The sequence below is a fragment of the Rhinatrema bivittatum genome, chromosome 19 (genome assembly GCF_901001135.1).
Source record: "Rhinatrema bivittatum chromosome 19, aRhiBiv1.1, whole genome shotgun sequence".
NCBI classification, from domain to species: Eukaryota; Metazoa; Chordata; class Amphibia; order Gymnophiona; family Rhinatrematidae; genus Rhinatrema; species Rhinatrema bivittatum.
In genome coordinates, this window is record NC_042633.1 from 34,435,429 (window position 1) to 34,457,921 (window position 22,493).

General features: G+C 51.9%; 2 long non-coding RNA genes across 2 annotated transcripts; both read left to right on the top strand.

The window, feature by feature from the left end:
* The first annotated feature begins 2,469 nt into the window (after positions 1 to 2,469).
* On the top strand, positions 2,470 to 17,305 carry LOC115080245. The gene is made up of 3 exons (XR_003853545.1): positions 2,470 to 2,560; positions 3,308 to 3,395; positions 17,178 to 17,305. It is a non-coding gene; the product is annotated as an uncharacterized LOC115080245 (long non-coding RNA).
* Positions 17,306 to 17,862: 557 nt separating this feature from the next.
* On the top strand, positions 17,863 to 18,870 carry LOC115080202. The gene is made up of 3 exons (XR_003853535.1): positions 17,863 to 17,982; positions 18,100 to 18,156; positions 18,488 to 18,870. It is a non-coding gene; the product is annotated as an uncharacterized LOC115080202 (long non-coding RNA).
* The last annotated feature ends 3,623 nt before the right edge of the window (positions 18,871 to 22,493 follow it).

Here is a 22,493-nt window from a genome sequence, read left to right on the forward strand (position 1 = left end):
GGACTACGGAGAGGAACAGTAGAGCACTTTTTGGGGCACTGGGAGGACATTTACCCTTAAAGCTTGGGGTGAACATAACTTTTTCCAGAGGGCACGCTCAGCAGGAAAATCAACAGACTGCTCCTCACAATGCAAGTTGCGCATTGCCCTGGATAACGGGGTAGGTTGCTTAATTTAAGGAAAATATTTGGCCATTTTGTGACTGTTATGCTGATGGTTTCATGTTATTAATGATGATTTTTTTCTTTTGCTTTATTATTTCTGTATCCTTCTCCTTACCTGTTAATACTAAAAGAATTGAATGTTTACAGTAGGGCGGTGAGTTTTGTGCTGTGCACTGTTCCCAGGGGTGGGGTGGGAAACCCTGGGACCCATAGAAGACAGGATCGGGGCATTTGGATTAATTATCCCAGAGGTGCTAACGTAACCTGCACCCCCCACACTGTCACTCGTACCCATGGGTGCAGCCCCTCGCCCCTGGCTGCAGAAAATACCAGAGGGGGTGCTACAGCCATGTGCTCCCCACCACCTCCTGCACGGTGCTTGTGTAATAGACGTGTGCCCCCCTTCACCTAAACAGATAGCACAGAAGGTTGTAAGCAGCAGGCTGGGTCAGAGTCTAACTCTGTGACATCCAGAGATGCACCTCTCATGCTTCCTTCCTCCATGCTGCCCTGCCTCGTGCTGCTTCCGGTTTCAAGCCCCCCTCCCCTCTCGTGCTGCCTCTCTTACAGGTTTCAAGCCCCCCCCTCTCCTGGAGCTTCTCTTACCGGTTTCAAACCCCCCTCTCCTCTCGTGCTGCCTCTCTTACCGGTTTCAAACCCCTTTCCCCTCCGGTGCTGCCTCTCTTACCGGTTTCAAGCCCCCCTCCCCTCTCGTGCTGCCTCTCTTACCGGTTTCAAGCCCCCCCTCCCCTCTCGTGCTGCCTCTCTTACCGGTTTCAAGCCCCCCCCTCTCCTGGAGCTTCTCTTACCGGTTTCAAGCCCCCCTCCCCTCTCGTGCTGCCTCTCTTACCGGTTTCAAACCCCTTTCCCCTCCGGTGCTGCCTCTCTTACCGGTTTGAAGTCCCCACACAGTCAGCAGATAACAGGGTTTAGCTTCCTCCCTCCGCCTGCCGTGTGCTGCCCTGCTTCACGTGCCGGCAGAGCAGCGGCAGCAGTGGAAGGCCCGGCAGGAAGGAGAGCGCGTGATGCTGAGAGCTGGGGTGCAGAGAGGGAAGAGCCCTGCAGGTGGCGCTGTCCATGCTTGCAGCACGTGGCTCAGAAGGAGCAGCCTTGCTGCTGTTTATTTACATGGGGGGGAAACATCTGCTGGCGCGGCAGAGACCTTTAAATACTTCAGAGGCATCACAGCTCTGGGAGTGGGGCTGGTAGGATGAGGGTGACTCAGAAGAAATGCCAGGAAAGATTTCTTTACAGAGAGGGTGGTGGAAGCCTAGAAAAGCCTCCCAGGGAGGTGCTGGAGATGGAGGAGAAGGAGTTTTATCTCGAGATGCACATCTGGCTAAAGCTGGAATGAGGGAGGCCCCCTCTCCTCTATTCCCTCTTTATCCAAGTCCTCCCCATGCACCTTGGGGCTCTCAGTCACCCTGTAACTGGTTTCGGCAAGACATGGGAAGTCTCGGGGACCTTCAGTGGGCTTTAAGGACTCTGTCCCTTCAGACTTTGCAGCCAAGCCCAGCAAGCGATGAGGTCACAGGGAGCTCTGTGACAGCGAGGATCCCGGGGCTAGAAAAGGCTGCAGCAGCAGAGAGGCTTTTGTGGGTTGTGAGAGGCGTTATAGGAGAGAGGGAGCGTTGCAGAGGAAGTCGGTGCTGAGAGTTGAGAAGTTTTCATCTTTGTTTGTTTGTTTTTGTTTGTCTTTTTGTAGTCTTTTTGTCGTCTTTTTGTCTTTGTCTCTTTGTCTTTTTGTCCTCTAAAAAAAAAAAAAAAAAAGTCTTTTTGTAGTCTTTTTGTCTTTGTCTCTTTGTCTTTTTGTCCTCTTAAAAAAAAAAAAAAAAAAAAAAAGTCTTTTTGTTGTCTTTTTGTAGTCTTTTTGTCTTTGTCTCTTTGTCTATTTGTCCACTAAAAAAAAAAAAAAAAAAAAAGTCTTTTTGTTGTCTTTTTGTAGTCTTTTTGTCTTTGTCTCTTTGTCTATTTGTCCTCTAAAAAAAAAAAAAAAAAAAAAAGTCTTTTTGTTGTCTTTTTGTAGTCTTTTTGTCTCTGTCTTTTAGTGTTTGTTTTTTTGTTTGTTTTTTTGTTTGTTTTTTTGCCTTTTGTTCATTTTTTTGCCTTTTGTTCATTTTTTGCCTTCTTTTGGTCTTTTGTTTGTTTTTTATTTCCCTTTTTAGTTTCCCTTTATTTCCCTTCCCTTTATTTCCCTTATTTATCCCTTTATTTCCCTTTACTTCCCTTCCCTTTTATTTCCCTTTATATATTGTATATATATAAGTTTATATATTTTTGTACTTAGTTGATTTTATTTTTATATATAGAAGTATTTTTCTATTTTATTTTTGTAAAAAAAAACCAAACAAACAAAAAAAAAAAACTTCTCCCCAAGGCTCTTGCTCATCTGAATGGTAAGTACATCAGGAAAGATGTCATTGGGAGGGGATGGGAGGAAGTGGAGAGAAAGGCTGAGGGGAGGGATGTGTGTGAGAGGATGAGGACTTGCACAGGGAGAAGGGGATAAGCTGTGTGAGAGATGAGGAGAGTGCATGAGAGGGAGAATGGAAGAATATGGCATTGGAGGGCCAGGACGCAGGGCCGGAGGAACCACTGGGCGAGTTAGGCCTGTGCCGAGTTGTAGGGGGCGCCATGGTAGGCGACAAAAAGTGCCCTTTCAAAATTCTGCCGCCTACCGTGGCACCCTCCCGACGCCCCCCCCCCCCCCCCCCCGGTGGTCCAGTGGAGGGGCCTGGGAGCGATCTGCTGCTCCCGGGCCCTCAGCTGCCACTAACCAAAATGGCGCCAGTGCCCTTTAGGCCCTAACCATGTGACAGCTGCCAACGAATGGCACCCGGTAGCCCCTTGTCACATGGTAGGGGCTGAAGGTCACCGGCGCCATTTTGAATAGTGGCAGCCGCGAGGCCCCGGGAGCGGCAGATCGCTCCTGGGCCCCCACTGGACCACCAGGTGAGTTTTCTTTTGGGGGGGGGGTTTAAGGCTGCCAACCGGTGTGGGGGGGGGGGGCGGCGCAAGGCTGAAATTGCCTAGGGTGCCCAATCCCCTTCCACCGGCCCTGCGCAGGACGCTGCTTGCTGAGTGAGCTCTCACACCCCACACCCGACTGACATTTTCCTCTTCTTATTTCCCTTCACCTTTAGATGGGCAAGAAAAATAAAATAGCCCCGCTCCCTCCAGGAGCCCCTCCTCTACCTCCCGTAGCCCCTCCCCGACTGGCCTGCCTCGAAGGTAAGTCTACGTTTGTATCTCCCTGACAATTATTTGGGAAATAAGCGTTGGGTGGAGGCAGAGCCACAGCAGGAAATGTCTCTCTCTTCCTCACTCCCCTCACAAACACTGAATTGTGGGGGAGAGGAGGAGATGCGGCTTCCCCTCACAGACATTTAATTGTGAAGGGTGGTGGGCGGGAAGCAGCCCTTCCCCACTCCTGCTGTGGACATTGCATGTGGTGGGGGAGGTTTGGAGAAGGAACAAGAGACCTGGCAGGGAGAGAGCAAGAGTTTACCACCACAAACAGCTGTTTTGGGACTTTTGTCGTAGCCCGGCTAGAACTGAGCTAAGCGTTTTTTTGTCGCCTGAGGGATGGACGTTCCCGGGCCTCGGCCTGGATCAGGGGTAGGCAGCGTCAGTTCTGGAGAGCCACAACCGGATCTGGTTTTCAGGATATCCACAGTGAATATGCATGAGGTGTACTCGCATTGCACCGCCTGCATTGTATGCAAATGTTCCTCGTGCATATTCATTGTGGCACTCCAGGCCCTGAGCTGCCTAACCCTGGCCCAGATACTAAATAATGAATCTGGAGAGAGTATCCGTAATGTCTGGGGGGTTAGGTACCCACCTGAGCAGCGGCCTGCATTTGTTTCTCTGCCGCTGGGGAAAGTTGTGGGGTAGATTTTTCTAAAGGCGGCTTTAGTGAATCCTGCAGCACCTAATTCGTGTTCCCTGTACGTACCCGGATCAGTCCAGGACACCTGGGTTGTGACTCCGCACCAGCAGATGGAGACAGAGCAAGACCTGTCGGGCTTAGCCACATATAGCCACGCGCCTCACACAGCCCCTCAGTCTTACTCTGTCTCCAGGTGATGGTGCAGGTGCAGTCACAGTCTCTGGCTTTCCTGGGTCCTTGTAGTTAGTCAGGGTTGGTTTTGGTGTTAGTGTTTGTAGGAAAAAAAAAAAAAAGTAAACAAGGCAAAGCAGGGCAGAAGGCCCGAAGGTACACACAGTGCAAGACAAGGCAAAGCAGGGTAGAAGGTACACACAGCGCAAGGCAAGGCAAAGCAGGGCAGAAGGTACACACAGCGCAAGACAAGGCAAAGCAGGGTAGAAGGTACACACAGCGCAAGACAAGGTAAAGCAGGGTAAAAGGTACACACAGCGCAAGACAAGGTAAAGCAGGGTAGAAGGTACACACAGAGCAAGGCAAGGTAAAGCAGGGCAGAAGGTACACACAGCGCAAGGCAAGGCAAAGCAGGGCAGAAGGTACACACAGCGCAAGGCAAGGTAAAGCAGGGCAGAAGGTACACACAGCGCAAGACAAGGTAAAGCAGGGTAGAAGGTACACACAGCGCAAGACAAGGCAAAGCAGGGTAGAAGGTACACACAGCGCAAGGCAAGGTAAAGCAGGGCAGAAGGTACACACAGCGCAAGACAAGGCAAAGCAGGGCAGAAGGTACACACAGCGCAAGACAAGGTAAAGCAGGGCAGAAGGTACACACAGCGCAAGACAAGGTAAAGCAGGGTAGAAGGTACACACAGCGCAAGACAAGGCAAAGCAGGGCAGAAGGTACACACAGCGCAAGACAAGGTAAAGCAGGGTAGAAGGTACACACAGCGCAAGACAAGACAAAGCAGGGCAGAAGGTACACACAGCGCAAGGCAAGGTAAAGCAGGGCAGAAGGTACACACAGCGCAAGACAAGGCAAAGCAGGGTAGAAGGTACACACAGCGCAAGACAAGGCAAAGCAGGGTAGAAGGTACACACAGCGCAAGACAAGGCAAAGCAGGGCAGAAGGTACACACAGCGCAAGACAAGGTAAAGCAGGGTAGAAGGTACACACACAGCACAAGACAAGATAAAGCAGGGTAGAAGGTACACACAGCGCAAGACAAGGTAAAGCAGGGTAGAAGGTACACACAGCGCAAGACAAGGTAAAGCAGGGTAGAAGGTACACACAGAGCAAGACAAGGCAAAGCAGGGTAGAAGGTACACACAGCGCAAGACAAGGCAAAGCAGGGTAGAAGGTACACACAGCGCAAGACAAGGCAAAGCAGGGTAGAAGGTACACACAGCGCAAGACAAGGCAAAGCAGGGTAGAAGGTACACACAGCGCAAGGCAAGGCAAAGCAGGGTAGAAGGTACACACAGCGCAAGACAAGGCAAAGCAGGGTAGAAGGTACACACAGCGCAAGACAAGGCAAAGCAGGGCAGAAGGTACACACAGCGCAAGACAAGGCAAAGCAGGGTAGAAGGTACACACAGCGCAAGAGAAGGCAAAGCAGGGTAGAAGGTACACACAGCGCAAGACAAGGTAAAGCAAGGCAGAAGGTACACACAGCGCAAGACAAGGTAAAGCAGGGTAGAAGGTACACACAGCGCAAGACAAGGTAAAGCAGGGTAGAAGGTACACACAGCGCAAGACAAGGTAAAGCAGGGCAGAAGGTACACACAGCGCAAGACAAGGTAAAGCAGGGCAGAAGGTACACACAGCGCAAGACAAGGCAAAGCAGGGCAGAAGGTACACACAGCGCAAGACAAGGCAAAGCAGGGTAGAAGGAACACACAGCGCAAGACAAGGCAAAGCAGGGCAGAAGGTACACACAGCGCAACACAAGGTAAAGCAGGGCAGAAGGTACACACAGCGCAAGACAAGGTAAAGCAGGGTAGAAGGTACACACAGCGCAAGACAAGGCAAAGCAGGGTAGAAGGTACACACAGCGCAAGACAAGGCAAAGCAGGGCAGAAGGAACACATAGCGCAAGACAAGGTAAAGCAGGGCAGAAGGTACACACAGTGCAAGACAAGGTAAAGCAGGGTAGAAGGTACACACAGCGCAAGACAAGGAAAAGCAGGGTAGAAGGTACACACAGCGCAAGGCAAGGCAAAGCAGGGTAGAAGGTACAGCGCAAGGCAAGGCAAAGCAGGGTAGAAGGTACACACAGCGCAAGGCAAGGCAAAGCAGGGTAGAAGGTACACACAGCGCAAGACAAGGCAAAGCAGGGTAGAAGGTACACACAGCGCAAGGCAAGGCAAAGCAGGGTAGAAGGTACACACAGCGCAAGACAAGGTAAAGCAGGGTAGAAGGTACACACAGCGCAAGGCAAGGTAAAGCAGGTTAGAAGGTACACACAGCGCAAGACAAGGTAAAGCAGAGTAGAAGGTACACACAGCGCAAGACAAGGCAAAGCAGGGTAGAAGGCCCGAAGGTACACATAGCACAAGACAAGGCAAAGCAGGGTAGAAGGTACACATAGCGCAAGACAAGGCAAAGCAGGGTAGAAGGCCCAAAGGTACACATAGCGCAAGACAAGGCAAAGCAGGGCAGAAGGTACACACAGCGCAAGACAAGGCAAAGCAGGGTAGAAGGTACACACAGCGCAAGACAAGGCAAAGCAGGGTAGAAGGTACACACAGCCCGCAGACCTAGGCAAAAGCAGGGTAGAAGGTACACACAGCGCAAGACTAAGGCAAAGCAGGGTAGAAGGTACACACAGCGCAAGGGCAGGCAAAGCAGGTAGAAGGTACACACAGCGCAGGCAAGGAAGCAAGGGTAGAAGGTACCACAAGCGCAAGACAAGGCTAAGCAGGGTAGAAGGTACACACAGCGCAAGGCCAAAGGCAAGCAGGGTAGAAGGTACCACAGCAGCAAGACAGGCAAGCAGGGTAGAAGGTACCCGACAGTACAACAAGGTAAAGCAGGGCAGAAGGTACACAAGTGCAAGCAAGGTAGCAAGGCAGAAGGTACACAACAGCGCAAGGCAAGTCAAGCAGGGTAGAAGGTACACACTAGTGCAAGACAAGGCAAAAGCAGGGTAGGCCGAAGGTACACATAGCGCAAGACTAGGCAAGCAAGGGCAGAAGGTACACACAGCGCAAGACAAGGCAAAGCAGGGTAGAAGGTACACACAGCGCAAGACAAGGCAAAGCAGGGCAGAAGGTACACACAGCGCAAGACAAGGTAAAGCAGGGCAGAAGGTACACACAGCGCAAGACAAGGTAAAGCAGGGTAGAAGGTACACACAGCGCAAGGCAAGGCAAAGCAGGGTAGAAGGTACACACAGCGCAAGACAAGGCAAAGCAGGGTAGAAGGTACACACAGCGCAAGACAAGGCAAAGCAGGGCAGAAGGAACACATAGCGCAAGACAAGGTAAAGCAGGGCAGAAGGTACACACAGCGCAAGACAAGGTAAAGCAGGGTAGAAGGTACACACAGCGCAAGACAAGGAAAAGCAGGGTAGAAGGTACACACAGCGCAAGGCAAGGCAAAGCAGGGTAGAAGGTACAGCGCAAGGCAAGGCAAAGCAGGGTAGAAGGTACACACAGCGCAAGACAAGGCAAAGCAGGGTAGAAGGTACACACAGCGCAAGGCAAGGCAAAGCAGGGTAGAAGGTACACACAGCGCAAGACAAGGTAAAGCAGGGTAGAAGGTACACACAGCGCAAGGCAAGGTAAAGCAGGTTAGAAGGTACACACAGCGCAAGACAAGGTAAAGCAGAGTAGAAGGTACACACAGCGCAAGACAAGGCAAAGCAGGGTAGAAGGCCCGAAGGTACACATAGCACAAGACAAGGCAAAGCAGGGTAGAAGGTACACATAGCGCAAGACAAGGCAAAGCAGGGTAGAAGGCCCAAAGGTACACATAGCGCAAGACAAGGCAAAGCAGGGCAGAAGGTACACACAGCGCAAGACAAGGCAAAGCAGGGTAGAAGGTACACACAGCGCAAGACAAGGCAAAGCAGGGTAGAAGGTACACACAGCGCAAGGCAAGGCAAAGCAAGGTAGAAGGTACACACAGCGCAAGACAAGGTAAAGCAGGGTAGAAGGTACACACAGCGCAAGGCAAGGCAAAGCAGGGTAGAAGGTACACACAGCGCAAGACAAGGCAAAGCAGGGCAGAAGGTACACACAGCGCAAGACAAGGTAAAGCAGGGCAGAAGGTACACACAGTGCAAGACAAGGTAAAGCAAGGCAGAAGGTACACAAACAGCGCAAGGCAAGGTAAAGCAGGGTAGAAGGTACACACAGCGCAAGACAAGGCAAAGCAGGGTAGAAGGTACACACAGCGCAAGACTAGGCAAAGCAGGGTAGAAGGTACACACAGCGCAAGACTAGGCAAAGCAGGGTAGAAGGTACACACAGGGCAAGGCAAGGCAAAGCAGGGTAGAAGGTACACACAGCGCAAGGCAAGGCAAAGCAGGGTAGAAGGTACACACAGCGCAAGACAAGGCAAAGCAGGGTAGAAGGTACACACAGCGCAAGGCAAGGCAAAGCAGGGTAGAAGGCCCGAAGGTACACATAGCGCAAGACAAGGCAAAGCAGGGTAGAAGGTACACATAGTGCAAGACAAGGCAAAACAGGGTAGAAGGCCCGAAGGTACACATAGCGCAAGACAAGGCAAAGCAGGGCAGAAGGTACACACAGCGCAAGACAAGGCAAAGCAGGGTAGAAGGTACACACAGCGCAAGACAAGGCAAAGCAGGGTAGAAGGCCCGAAGGTACACACAGCGCAAGACAAGGTAAAGCAGGGTAGAAGGCACACACAGCGCAAGACAAGGTAAAGCAGGGTAGAAGGCACACACAGCGCAAGACAAGGTAAAGCAGGGTAGAAGGCACACACAGCGCAAGACAAGGTAAAGCAGGGCAGAAGGTACACACAGCGCAAGACAAGGTAAAGCAGGGCAGAAGGTACACACAGCGCAAGACAAGGTAAAGCAGGGTAGAAGGTACACACAGCGCAAGACAAGGAAAAGCAGGGTAGAAGGCACACACAGCGCAAGGACAAGGCAAAGCAGGGTAGAAGGTACACACAGCGCAAGGCAAGGCAAAGCAGGGTAGAAGGTACAGCGCAAGGCAAGGCAAAGCAGGGTAGAAGGTACACACAGCGCAAGACAAGGCAAAGCAGGGTAGAAGGTACACACAGCGCAAGACAAGGTAAAGCAGGGTAGAAGGTACACACAGCGCAAGACAAGGTAAAGCAGGGTAGAAGGTACACACAGCGCAAGGCAAGGTAAAGCAGGTTAGAAGGTACACACAGCGCAAGACAAGGCAAAGCAGGGTAGAAGGCCCGAAGGTACACATAGCACAAGACAAGGCAAAGCAGGGTAGAAGGTACACATAGCGCAAGACAAGGCAAAGCAGGGTAGAAGGCCCAAAGGTACACATAGCGCAAGACAAGGCAAAGCAGGGCAGAAGGTACACACAGCGCAAGACAAGGCAAAGCAGGGTAGAAGGTACACACAGCGCAAGACAAGGCAAAGCAGGGTAGAAGGTACACACAGCGCAAGGCAAGGCAAAGCAGGGTAGAAGGCACACACAGCGCAAGACAAGGCAAAGCAGGGCAGAAGGCACACACAGCGCAAGACAAGGCAAAGCAGGGTAGAAGGCACACACAGCGCAAGACAAGGTAAAGCAGGGTAGAAGGCACACACAGCGCAAGACAAGGCAAAGCAGGGTAGAAGGCACACACAGCGCAAGACAAGGCAAAGCAGGGCAGAAGGCACACACAGCGCAAGACAAGGCAAAGCAGGGTAGAAGGCACACACAGCGCAAGACAAGGTAAAGCAGGGCAGAAGGCACACACAGCGCAAGACAAGGTAAAGCAGGGTAGAAGGTACACACAGCGCAAGACAAGGCAAAGCAGGGTAGAAGGTACACACAGCGCAAGACAAGGCAAAGCAGGGTAGAAGGCACACACAGCGCAAGACAAGGCAAAGCAGGGTAGAAGGTACACACAGCGCAAGACAAGGTAAAGCAGGGTAGAAGGTACACACAGCGCAAGACAAGGTAAAGCAGGGCAGAAGGTACACACAGCGCAAGACAAGGTAAAGCAGGTTCCCTGTACGTACCTGGATCAGTCCAGACAGTGGGTCATGTCCCCAATCCAGCAGATGGAGTCAGCACAAGCTTTGAGGGGGCGTATCCATATATACTACTACCCCCTCTGCAGGAGTTCAGTATCTTCTGACTCCAGCAGATGCGAGTAGGGGAATCAGGCTTCCCCTCCTTTTCCTTTTTCTTCACTTTCTTGCTTGATTATGGCTTGTTGTTGTCTTTTTCTGTGGATCAAGTTTGTATCAAGTTTGTATTAAGTTAAAAAAAAAAAAAAAAAGTAAGGCAGAGTCCTTTCAACTTCTGGGGAGTGGCTTCTCTTCCTTGTCTCTTCTCTGCGGCCTTGCTGTTTATTTCTCGTTGCAGCCAGGGGTAAGTTTGTTTTTCCTTTGCGGTGTTTTCCTTCACAGCTCAGCCCCCGGTGCCCGCGAAAGCCGGTGGAGCCGGCCTCTTCGCTCTTTACTCCCTCACCCCGCGGCCATTTTACAGCTCCTCATGGGCTGCTGAGCCATTTAGGGAAAGATGTCTGGGGCGGGTCGTGTGGCCGGGAAGGCCCCCCCCGCGGCACCCTCCTCTATTTTCGGACAGCGGGCAGTGCGGGCCGACCGGGCCCCCCCGCAGCGGCGCTTTTGTGCGCGTGGCCCCCCCCCCCCCGTGGCTTTTTCTTTTCTCCTACAGCGATCCCGATGCCGCGGCCGTCCCACTGTGCGGCCTGCAGAGACCCGGGGTCCCGGATTTCCCGGGAGGGACATCTGTGCACGATGCCTTCCCGGGGGGGAAGGTACCTCACAGTCCCTGACTGATTTCTCTTTTTTGCCCGGGCGGTGCGGGCCGGCCACTCCGCCATTTTTGGCGGGAACGGCGGCCATTTTACATTCTGAGCGCCCTGAGGCGCAGGCCACGAGGGGGAACGGATCCCTGGAGGCCACGAGGGAGAACGGATCCCTGGAGGACTCTACCAGCGGGGGTGTTCCCCCGATTTTGGTGCAGGAACCAAGCACCCAGAGCCAGGGAGCAGGAACCACGCCGCCCCCGAAGCGCACCCGAGCAGGCCGGGGTTCTCTCCGGAGTTTATCCTGCTCATGCATACCGCTTATCTGCAGGGGCTGGAAGCACCTGTGGGACCCCCCCCTCCTAAGATCCCTCGGATGTCGCCCTCGACGCCGGACCCCCCGACCCTCCGGGAGTGGGGGCCTCCCGCCTTCCTACCCGGGTCCGATCCACGCCTGCGGCAGTGGGGGCGGTGCCAGACCCAGCGGGACATGGACTTGACCTCCCGGACGGGGGACAAGGGGACGGCACGCAGGAGGGGGATGATCCGCGTACCCTACGCCTCTTCCAGAGGGAAGAGCTGGATGACTTCATCCCGCAGATCATCCAAGAATTAGATTTGGACCCACCACCAGACCCGCCTGCCCCAGTAGCTCCCGCTGTCGTCACTTCTTCAAGGAAGGGAGATCCTGTCCTGGCGGCACTCCGGCCGAGGGCGCGGGCTTTTCCCATTCATGACTCGTTTTTACAACTTCTCACCAGGGAATGGGACACCCCGGAGGCCTCCCTGAAGAGCAGCCGGGCTATGGAAAAGCTGTACCCGCTCCCCGAAGATTTTCTGGACCCCATCAAGGTCCCAAAGGTGGACTCCGCAGTGTCGGCGGTCACGAAGAGGACGACTATCCCAGTAACGGGAGGTGCGGCGTTGCGGGACACACAGGATCGTAAGTTGGAAGTTTTCCTTAAGCGGGTCTTCGAGGTCTCCGCTCTGGGTATGCGGGCGGTGATGTGCAGTTCGCTTGCCCAGCGGGCTAGTCTCCTTTGGGTGCAACAACTCCTCACGTCTCAGGTCCTGCCGTCCGATGAGGCTGCCCAGGCAGATCGGCTGGAGGCCGCAGTGGCGTACGGGGCGGATGCCTCGTACGACCTCTTTCGGGTCCTCGCAAGATCCATGGTTTCGGTAGTGGCAGCACGACGACTACTGTGGCTACGCAATTGGGCGGCTGATAAGTCCTCTAAGTCGAGTCTGGGCTCTCTTCCCTTCAGGGGCAAGTTCCTCTTCGGGGAGGATTTGGACCAGATCATCAAGTCCCTGGGGGAGAACGCTGTTCATCGGCTGCCGGAGGATAGGTTTCGACCATCCAGAGCGTTTTCTTCTTCTCGGACCAGAGCCAGAGCGCAACGGCGCTACAGGGGATACAGACAGGCGGGCTCCCGGTCATCCGCCCCCAGGTCTCAGCCCTGGTCGTGCTCCTTTCGCGGGCGTCGGCCCGCACGCACTACTCCCGGAACCGGGAACCCCTATACCAAGTCTTCACAATGATGCCAGTCTCGCCCACTCCCCTGTCCCCAGGATTGGGGACCGACTAACGTATTTCTACGCGGAGTGGGCACGGATCACCTCGGACCAGTGGGTCCTGGATACCATAAAACACGGCTACGCATTGGAATTTGTCCGCCCCCCGCAGGGAAGGTTCATCTTTTCCCCCTGTACCTCGGACCTCAAGAGAGGAGCGGTGCAGCTGACTCTGGACGGACTCCGGGAGATAGGCGCTATTGCGCCTGTGCCCTTCGGAGAGGTGGGCTCGGGCCACTATTCCATCTATTTCGTCGTACCAAAGAAGGACGGTTCCTTCCGGCCTATCCTAGACCTCAAGGAAGTCAACAAATCCCTTCGAGTCGTTCGGTTCCGCATGGAAACGCTCCGGTCAGTGATTGCGGCGGTGCATTGGGGGGAGTTCCTCGCCTCCCTGGACTTAACGGAGGCCTACCTGCACATTCCCATCTGCCTGGACCACCACCGTTTCCTTCGTTTCAAAATTCTGGACCAGCATTTTCAGTTCACGGCTCTCCCGTTCGGATTGGCGACGGCGCCGCGCACCTTCACCAAGATCATGGTAGTCGTGGCGGCAGCTCTCCGGAAGGAGGGCATCCTGGTTCATCCTTATCTGGACGATTGGCTCCTCCGGGCGAAGTCATTCGATCATGGACGCTCAGCAGTGACTCGAGTAGTACGGTTTCTACATTCCCTGGGATGGGTAGTGAACTTCTCCAAGAGCTCCCTCATGCCCTCGCAACGCTTGGGTTTTTTGTGGGGCGACCTTCGACACCCTACTGGGCAAAGTTTTTCTGCGCCAGGACAAAGCTCAATCCTTGCGGGATCACACACGACGGTTCTCTGCGTTACCAGAGCCCACCTCCTGGGACTACCTGCAACTCCTGGGAGTGATGGGGTCCACCATCGACCTTGTACCTTGGGCTTTCGCGCACCTCAGGACCTTACAGTGGGCGCTCCTCTCCCGTTGGAAACCAGTATCGCAGGACTACCAGATGATTCTCCCGCTCCCGCAGAATGCCAGGGACAGTCTGGGCTGGTGGTTGGATCCGCCGAACCTGGCCCGTGGCGTGTCCCTCGATCTGCCAAATTGGGTGGTGGTGACCACCGATGCCAGTCTAGCAGGCTGGGGTGCAGTCTGCGATCGAAGCGCCACGCAGGGGACGTGGTCCACGGTGGAGGCGAAGTGGTCAATCAACCGTCTGGAAACCAGAGCGGTCCGGCTAGCTCTGCGACATTTCCTCCCGCTTCTTCGGAACCGGGAAGTCAGAATCCTATCGGACAATGCTACCACCGTGGCCTACATCAACCGACAAGGAGGCACGCGCAGCCCGCAGGTCGTGCTCGAGGCGGCGCTGCTGCTGCAATGGGCGGAGCTTCATCTCGTCCAGCTAGCGGCCTCGCACATCGCCGGTGTGGACAACGTCCAGGCGGACTTCCTCAGTCGTCAACTGCTGGACCCCGGAGAGTGGTCTCTCTCCGACAAAGCGATGCAACTTCTTGTCCATCGGTGGGGGGCCCCCCACTTGGATCTGATGGCGTCCGCTCTCAACGCCAAGGCTCCACGCTTCTTCAGTCGCCGGAGAGAGCGCGGCGCGGAGGGAGTGGATGCCCTGGTAATCCCGTGGCCGCCACATCTTCTGCTCTACGCTTTTCCACCATGGCCCCTGGTGGGCAGGATGCTCCGCAGAATAGAAAGCCATCAGGGGACCGTGGTTTTCGTTGCTCCAGAATGGCCCAGGCGACCCTGGTTTGCGGACCTGCTACAGCTGGTGATCGACGGGCCAATCAGGCTGGGGCACCTCCCCCAGCTCCTACATCAGGGCCCGGTATTTTTCGAGAAGGCAGAACTCTTCTGTCTTGCGGCCTGGCTTTTGAGAGGCGCCGCCTCCGGCGGTAGTATCCACGCTATTGCGGGCACGAAAGACATCGACGTCGGCGGCCCATGTTCGAGTCTGGAAGGTGTTCGAGCTGTGGTGTACCAGCCAGGCCACGAGACCCGCTAAGGCTTCTGTACCTCAGATCCTTCAGTTTCTACAGGCGAGGGTGGAAAAAGGGCTCGCCTATAATTCACTACGGGTTCAGGTGGCCGCCCTTGGTTCGCTGTTGAGCGATGGGGGCTCTCTTCTACAGTATCCTGACATTGCTCGTTTTCTCAAGGGTGTCGAGCATATGCGTCCTCCGTTACGGGACCCTTGTCCCTCCTGGAGTCTTAACCTTGTGCTTCGCTCCCTGTCGGGACCACCGTTCGAGCCGCTGCGCAACGCAACGATAAAGGATCTCACTCTCAAGACTGTATTTCTTGTGGCCATCTGTTCCGCTCGACGCATCTCGGAGCTGCAGGCTCTGTCGTGTAGAGAGCCCTATCTCAGTTTCTCCGACTCTGGAGTTTCGCTTCGCACCGTTCCCTCCTTCCTTCCGAAGGTGGTTTCTGCATTCCATGTGAACCAGATGGTGGAGTTGCCGTCCTTCTCTTCCTCAGAGCCGAAGTCTCTCCGTCTCTTGAATGTCAAGCGCACTCTGCGCCTCTATCTGGAGGCTACAAATGAGTTCCGGACCTCTGACCATCTCTTCGTACTCTGGGCCGGTCCTAAGAAGGGGTCTCAGGCCTCGAAGACTACCATTGCCAGATGGCTGAAGGCCGGCATTGCTGCTTCCTACATTGGGGCGGGACGGACTCCCCCACCCGGAATCGTAGCGCATTCTACACGTTCTCAGGCGGCGTCCTGGGCGGAGTACACACAGCGCAAGACAAGGCAAAGCAGGGCAGAAGGTACACACAGCGCAAGACAAGGTAAAGCAGGGCAGAAGGTACACACAGCGCAAGGCAAGGCAAAGCAGGGCAGAAGGTACACACAGCGCAAGACAAGGCAAAGCAGGGCAGAAGGTACACACAGCGCAAGACAAGGCAAAGCAGGGCAGAAGGTACACACAGCGCAAGACAAGGTAAAGCAGGGCAGAAGGTACACACAGCGCAAGACAAGGCAAAGCAGGGCAGAAGGTACACACAGCGCAAGACAAGGCAAAGCAGGGCAGAAGGTACACACAGCGCAAGACAAGGCAAAGCAGGGCAGAAGGTACACACAGCGCAAGACAAGGTAAAGCAGGGCAGAAGGTACACACAGCGCAAGACAAGGCAAAGCAGGGTAGAAGGTACACACAGCGCAAGACAAGGCAAAGCAGGGCAGAAGGTACACACAGCGCAAGACAAGGCAAAGCAGGGCAGAAGGTACACACAGCGCAAGACAAGGTAAAGCAGGGTAGAAGGTACACACAGCGCAAGACAAGGTAAAGCAGGGTAGAAGGTACACACAGCGCAAGACAAGGTAAAGCAGGGTAGAAGGTACACACAGCGCAAGACAAGGTAAAGCAGGGTAGAAGGTACACACAGCGCAAGACAAGGTAAAGCAGGGCAGAAGGAACACACAGCGCAAGACAAGGTAAAGCAGGGCAGAAGGTACACACAGCGCAAGACAAGGTAAAGCAGGGCAGAAGGTACACACAGCGCAAGACAAGGTAAAGCAGGGTAGAAGGTACACACAGCGCAAGACAAGGTAAAGCAGGGCAGAAGGTACACACAGCGCAAGACAAGGCAAAGCAGGGCAGAAGGTACACACAGCGCAAGACAAGGCAAAGCAGGGCAGAAGGTACACACAGCGCAAGACAAGGCAAAGCAGGGCAGAAGGTACACACAGCGCAAGACAAGGCAAAGCAGGGCAGAAGGTACACACAGCGCAAGACAAGGTAAAGCAGGGTAGAAGGTACACACACAGCGCAAGACAAGGTAAAGCAGGGCAGAAGGTACACACAGCGCAAGGCAAACGAAATTGGAGCACACACCGTCGCGCGAGACCCCCCTCGGCATCCGCGGTCCTCGGTACCAACCTCAGAAGAAGAAAAAAAAAAAGGATGTAAATTAGCCGCCCCCCTCCCGCGACCTGCCCCGAGACAGCGAGAGAACGAGAGAGTCTGCGCGGCCAAAAAACAAAGTCCCCGAGAAACTTTTTTTTTTTTTTTTTTTACTTTTGCCGCTGTCCCGGGTCCTGAATCTTCTGCTCCAGCGGGGGTGAGTGAACCGGGCTCCCCGGTGTCACCCCCGACGCTGCTGCCAACACCGGGCCGGGTCCTCGACCCTCAGCAGTGGCCTCAACCAGGGGGGAATGGTCCCCTCAGAACCTTCCCAACCCCCCTGGGAGGCTCCCAACGGAGGGAGACTCTTTTTTCTTCTTTCTTCTTCTGCTTTGTGATTTAATTTTCTTTTTCTTTTTTTTGCTTATCCCTGACTAACAAAACTACCCAGGGATCCCAGAGGCTGTGGGTGAACCTGCCCCATCTGCTGGAGACAGAGTAAGACCGAGGGGCTGTGGGTGGCGCCTCACTATATGGGGGGGAGCCCGACAGGTCTTGCTCTGTCTCCACCTGCTGGTGCGGAGGAGTCACAACCCCGGTGTCTGGACTGATGCGGGTACGTACGGGGAAACTAATTTTCCTTTGACGTGCATTCGGGGTGGCCTCGTCCCGCACATGCACAGGCATAACGCAGACAGGAAAGTAGTTACCGCTCCAGCACAGGACAGGGCTCTGTAATTTTGCTTTCTATTTTCCACATTTTAATGTCTGAACCTTGCTTTAACAGGTCAGGCCAGAGACGTGGAGCCAGCAAGGGGCCGGAGAACCACCTCCACCACACCCCTTTCCCTCCCTCCTCTGAAACCCTCTTCTCTGCCCCATCCCCCTTCTAAAACCCTCCCCCCTATTATCCCTCACCCCCGTCCCAGTTGTAAAGTTTTCCCCTCAGCCCCCCACTCAGCCCTCCCCCATCTACCCCCCAGTGCCCTCCTTCCCTCCCTGAATCATCCTTCCCTCTTTAATAACCCCTTCCCCAAGGACCTCCAGATGTCCAAGCCCCATCCCCCAATTATTTCATCATCCTCCCGTACTCCCCCTCTCCAAAGATTTTAAAAAAGCCCAATCTCAGCCCCACATCTTCTCCCAGTCCCCCGGCCCCTTCTCCTCCCCCTCCCCGTTCTCCTTCCCCATCTTCTCTTCCCTCTCTCCGTTCTCTTTCACTATCTCCCCCCCCCCGTTCTCCTCATTCATCTCCTCCTCCCCGCCTCCCCCTTCTCCTTCACTATCTTTGCTCCCCTGCCCCGTTCTCCTTCACTATCTCCTTTCCCCTCTCTCCGTTCTCTTTCACTCTCTTTCCCTCTCTCAATCTTTTCCCCTTTCCTCCCTCTCTCTGTCTTTTCACTATCTCTTCCCTCTCTCAGTTCTCCTGCGCCATCTCCTCTCCCTCCCCCTCCCCCTCCCTCCCCATCTCCATGTCCCTCCCCGCCATCCACCACCCCAGTTCCTTCCTCCCCAACACCCTGTCCCTCTCCTCCCCCCCTTCCCCCTCCAGAATCCCCTCCCCCAGCTGCCAGGTGGTGGAGGAAGTCAAGGTGAGTTGAAAGAGAGGTTACCTGTAGATATCTCTCTCTGGAATGTGCTAATGTCTGTTATTTACTTAGCACCAGTCTCAGAGAGGGAATAACCGCTCTTATTCCGTTTATTTTTAGATTTCTCCAAATATTCAGCCCCTTCCTGGCCTGCTGGCGGTGCCCAGAAGAATAAAGGTAAACTTTCTTACACTTTATAAGCGAGGCTCATCACTCACTGGGCCGGGAGGGGGTGCACAGTCCCTCTGAATCCTGCAGCTCCTAATTCGCGTGGACGTGCATTCGGGGTGGCGTCGTCCCGTACATCCCAGAGGCACAACGCAGACAGGAAAGGAGTTACCGCTCCACCACAGGACACGGCTCTGAAATCCCCTCAGCCCTCTGTCCCAGGGACTTTGTCAAAAAGGATTTTACTCAAGGGAATGGCTTGCAATATCGGCCTCCCCGTGTAGATTTGTGATTTGTTTTCTATTGTACACATTTTAATGCCTGAACCTTGCTTTAACAGAGAGCGGAAATCTGCGAAACCCCACCCCACCCCTTTCCCTCACCCCCAACCCCCTATAGCTGCAGCTCCCCATTCATCTTTCCCTGCCCACTCAGCCCTCCCCCATCTACCTCCCAATGCCCTCCTTCCCCATCCTCCTATAGCTGCAGCTCCCCATTCCTCCTTCACTCACTCAATCATCCTTCCCTCTTCATTAACGCCTTCCCCCAGGACCTCCAAACATCCCAAACCATCCCCCCAATTATTTATTTATTTATTTATTTGTATATAATAGAAATATAGATAATATATAGATAATAATATAGAAATCATACCAGTTTATTGTAAATAGGAGATGCAGAAAAATATTTTTATAAAATTTTTAGATACCAAGGGGTAGATTTTTTTAAAAAAAAGCGCGATCGCGTACTTTTGTTTGCGCAGTAGGCGCAAACAAAAGTACGCTGGATTTTATAAGATACGAGTGTCTCGGCGCGTCAGCAGGCTGCTGGCGCGCCGAGACCCGACCCGGGGGCGGTTCCGGAGGGCGCGGCCACCCCCCGGAACGCCCCGGGCCGAAACCATGCCCCCGAAACGCCGCGTCCCGCCCCCAAAACGCCGCGTCGTTCGGCCCCGCCCCCGACACCCCCCCTTCAGAAAACCCCGGGACCTACGCGCGTCCCGGGGCTCTGCGCGCGCCGGCGGCCTATGGAAAATAGGCCGCCGGCGCGCAAGGCCCTGCTCGCGTAAATCCACATGTGGGTGGATTTACGCGAGCAGGGCTTTTAAAATCCGCCCACAACATTCTTGTACAATATACAAATCATACCGGTTTACAGTAAAAGAGGACATGCAGGAAAATATTTTTATATTATTTTTATATACCAACATTCTTGTATAATATACAATCATACCGGTTTACATTAAAACAAGAGATGCAAGAAAATATTTTTATATAATGTTTATATAGCAACATTCTTGCATTATATACAAATCATACCGGTTTACATTAAAACAAGAGATGCAAGAAAATATTTTTATATAATGTTTATATAGCAACATTCTTGCATTATATACAAATCATACCGGTTTACATTAAAAAAGGAGATGCAGGAACAAATTTTTATATAATTTTTATATAACAACATTCTTGTATAATATACAATCATACCGGTTTATTATAAACAGATGCAGGAAAATATTTTTATATAATTTTTATATACCGACATTCTTGCATAATATAGAAATCATACCGGTTTATTATAAATAGGAGATGCAGGAAAATATTTTTATATTATTTTTATATACCAACATTCTTGCATAATATACAAATCATACCGGTTTACATTAAAAAAGGAGATGCAAGAAAATATTTTTATATAATGTTTATATAGCAACATTCTTGCATAATATACAAATCATACCGGTTTACATTAAAACAAGAGATGCAAGAAAATATTTTTATATAATGTTTATATAGCAAAATTCTTGCATTATATACAAATCATACCGGTTTACATTAAAACAAGAGATGCAAGAAAATATTTTTATATAATGTTTATATAGCAACATTCTTGCATAATATACAAATCATACCGGTTTACATTAAAACAAGAGATGCAAGAAAATATTTTTATATAATGTTTATATAGCAACATTCTTGCATAATATACAAATCATACCGGTTTACATTAGAAAGGGAGATGCAGGGAAAAAATAGTTACCTTTGTCAAATACATTTAACAATAACAATGAAAATTGTTAACAAGGGATAACAACTATGAAAAAAAGAGAAAGGTAAACAAAAGTGGAAGAAACATAGAAGTTAAAAAGAAAAAAGGTAGCACCAAGGAGTGCACGAAGGGGAGTGTAATTAATCCTAATCTTCCCCTTACCCCTTCCAACCTGCCTCTATCCTTTCAGAGAAATGAACTCCAGAACTTTACACAATACGCCAGGTGAGGCCTCACCAAGGCCCTGTACAAGGGCATCACCACCGCCTTTTTCTTACTGGTTAATTCCTCTCTCTCTATGCAGCCCAGCATCCCTCTGGCTTTATCTTTTAACTTGTCACGTTGCTTCGTTGCCTTCAGATCCAGACTAATAAGGGATGGCGACATTTTAAATGGAAGACACATTTCCCTGTACTTACCCGGATCAGTCCAGACAGTGGGTTGTGCCTCCCTTCCAGCAGATGGAGACAGAGAAAAACGTTAGTCTGGTAACGCCCCCTGCGTCCCTCCAGTATTTCTCTGTCTCCAGCAGAGGAAGGCTGTACAACCTGCGGTTCCCAGATAAATTCATTCAAAGGGGAGATGTCCTAAGGTTTCCTCCCACAGCTTATTTCTTCTTTTGATCGGTTCAAGCTTAAAGAACCGAATGGCATTAGATTATTTGTTATTATCCCAAGGTGGAGTAAAAGGACAAGGTTGTGTTTCCGTTGATGAGAATTCTGAATTAGTAATGGATTTGGTCTACCTGGTGGGATCAGCTGGTAAACTGGCTCACATCCCTGGGGTAAACTGGCAGGGGTTTCTTGTGGTTTGCTCTGCTCCTTCTTATAGTTGTGATAGCAGTGTGTATGTGCTTGCCTACATGCTTATTGCTTGGCCATCAGATAATGCAACGACGTTGAACCCAAAAAAACGCCACCTATCACCTTGAACAGGGTCACCATCCCGAGGTCAGGTATGACACAGAACCTCTATCCTTCCCTTGATACAGCCGCTTCCCTGGTAAGAAACCTCCTCAGGATGAGCCATGTTGACAATGACGGGTAAGATCAGAGTGCCGTCTGGCAACCTAAGACAGTCTCATGGCCCTGAGAGTGATGGCTGTCTCAATCATCAAGAGGGAAATGAAGAGTTAATATGCCATGGCAGTGTGCACGTGCTTGCATACATGTTTATTGCTTGGCCAATAAACATGTATGCATGGCCGATGTTTAAGCCCAAACAACGTCACCTATCACCTTGAACAGAGTCAACATCCAGAGATGAGGTATGAGACGGAACCTCTACGCTTCCCTAGAAAGGGAACTCCTCAGGATGAGCCATGTTGACAATGACGGGTAAGATCAGAGTACGGCCTCTGGCAACCTAAGACAGTCTCATGGCCCTGAGAGTGATGAGCTAGGCAGAAGCGTAGGCTGTGTGATGGTATGCAAGGGGGTGTGTGAGAACCTAGAAGGGGCAGATGAGAGGCCACAAGAACAAAAGAAGTACTGAGTGTTAAAATAGATTTAATAATGAAGGAAGGCAACACAAAAGGAAGTGGACAATTAGTAAGCATAATATGTGATAGGCGCATGAGGGAAAAGTGCCAGCAAATGAAAATTGTCTGTCTCCATCTTGCTGGACAGGAGGCTCAACCCCCACTGTCTGGACTGATCTGGGTACGTATAGGGAATGAAGAACATAAGAAATTGCCATGCTGGGTCAGACCAAGGATCCATCAAGCCCAGCACCCTGTTTCCAACAGAGGCCAAACCAGGCCACAAGAACCTGGCAAGTACCCAAACACTAAGAAGAACCCATGCTACTGATGCAATTAATAGCAGTGGCTATTCCCTAAGTAAACCTGATTAAAAGCCGCTCTTTGCTTAGATTGTGGACTTTTTCCTCAACCACTTCTTGGTTGATACACCCTCGAACCCTGTAAATAGTTACCCAGTTTCCATGTTATCTTGTTATTCTCTTGTACTCATAGTTATTGTTATATGTAATGGCACTGCCAAAAAGCTTTAAGTTATCTGTAAACCGATACAATGTGCAAACGGTTGTCGGTATATAAAAATCTCCAAATAAATAAATAAAGGACTTCTCTAAATAAATAAATAAATAATGGACCACAATAAATAAATAAATAAATAAATAAATAAATAAAGGACGGACTTCTCTTCCAAGAACTTATCCAAACCTTTTTTAAACCCAGCTACACTAACTGCACTAACCACATCCTCTGGCAACAAATTCCAGAGTTTAATTGTGCGTTGAGTGAAAAAGAACTTTCTCTGATTAGCCTTAAA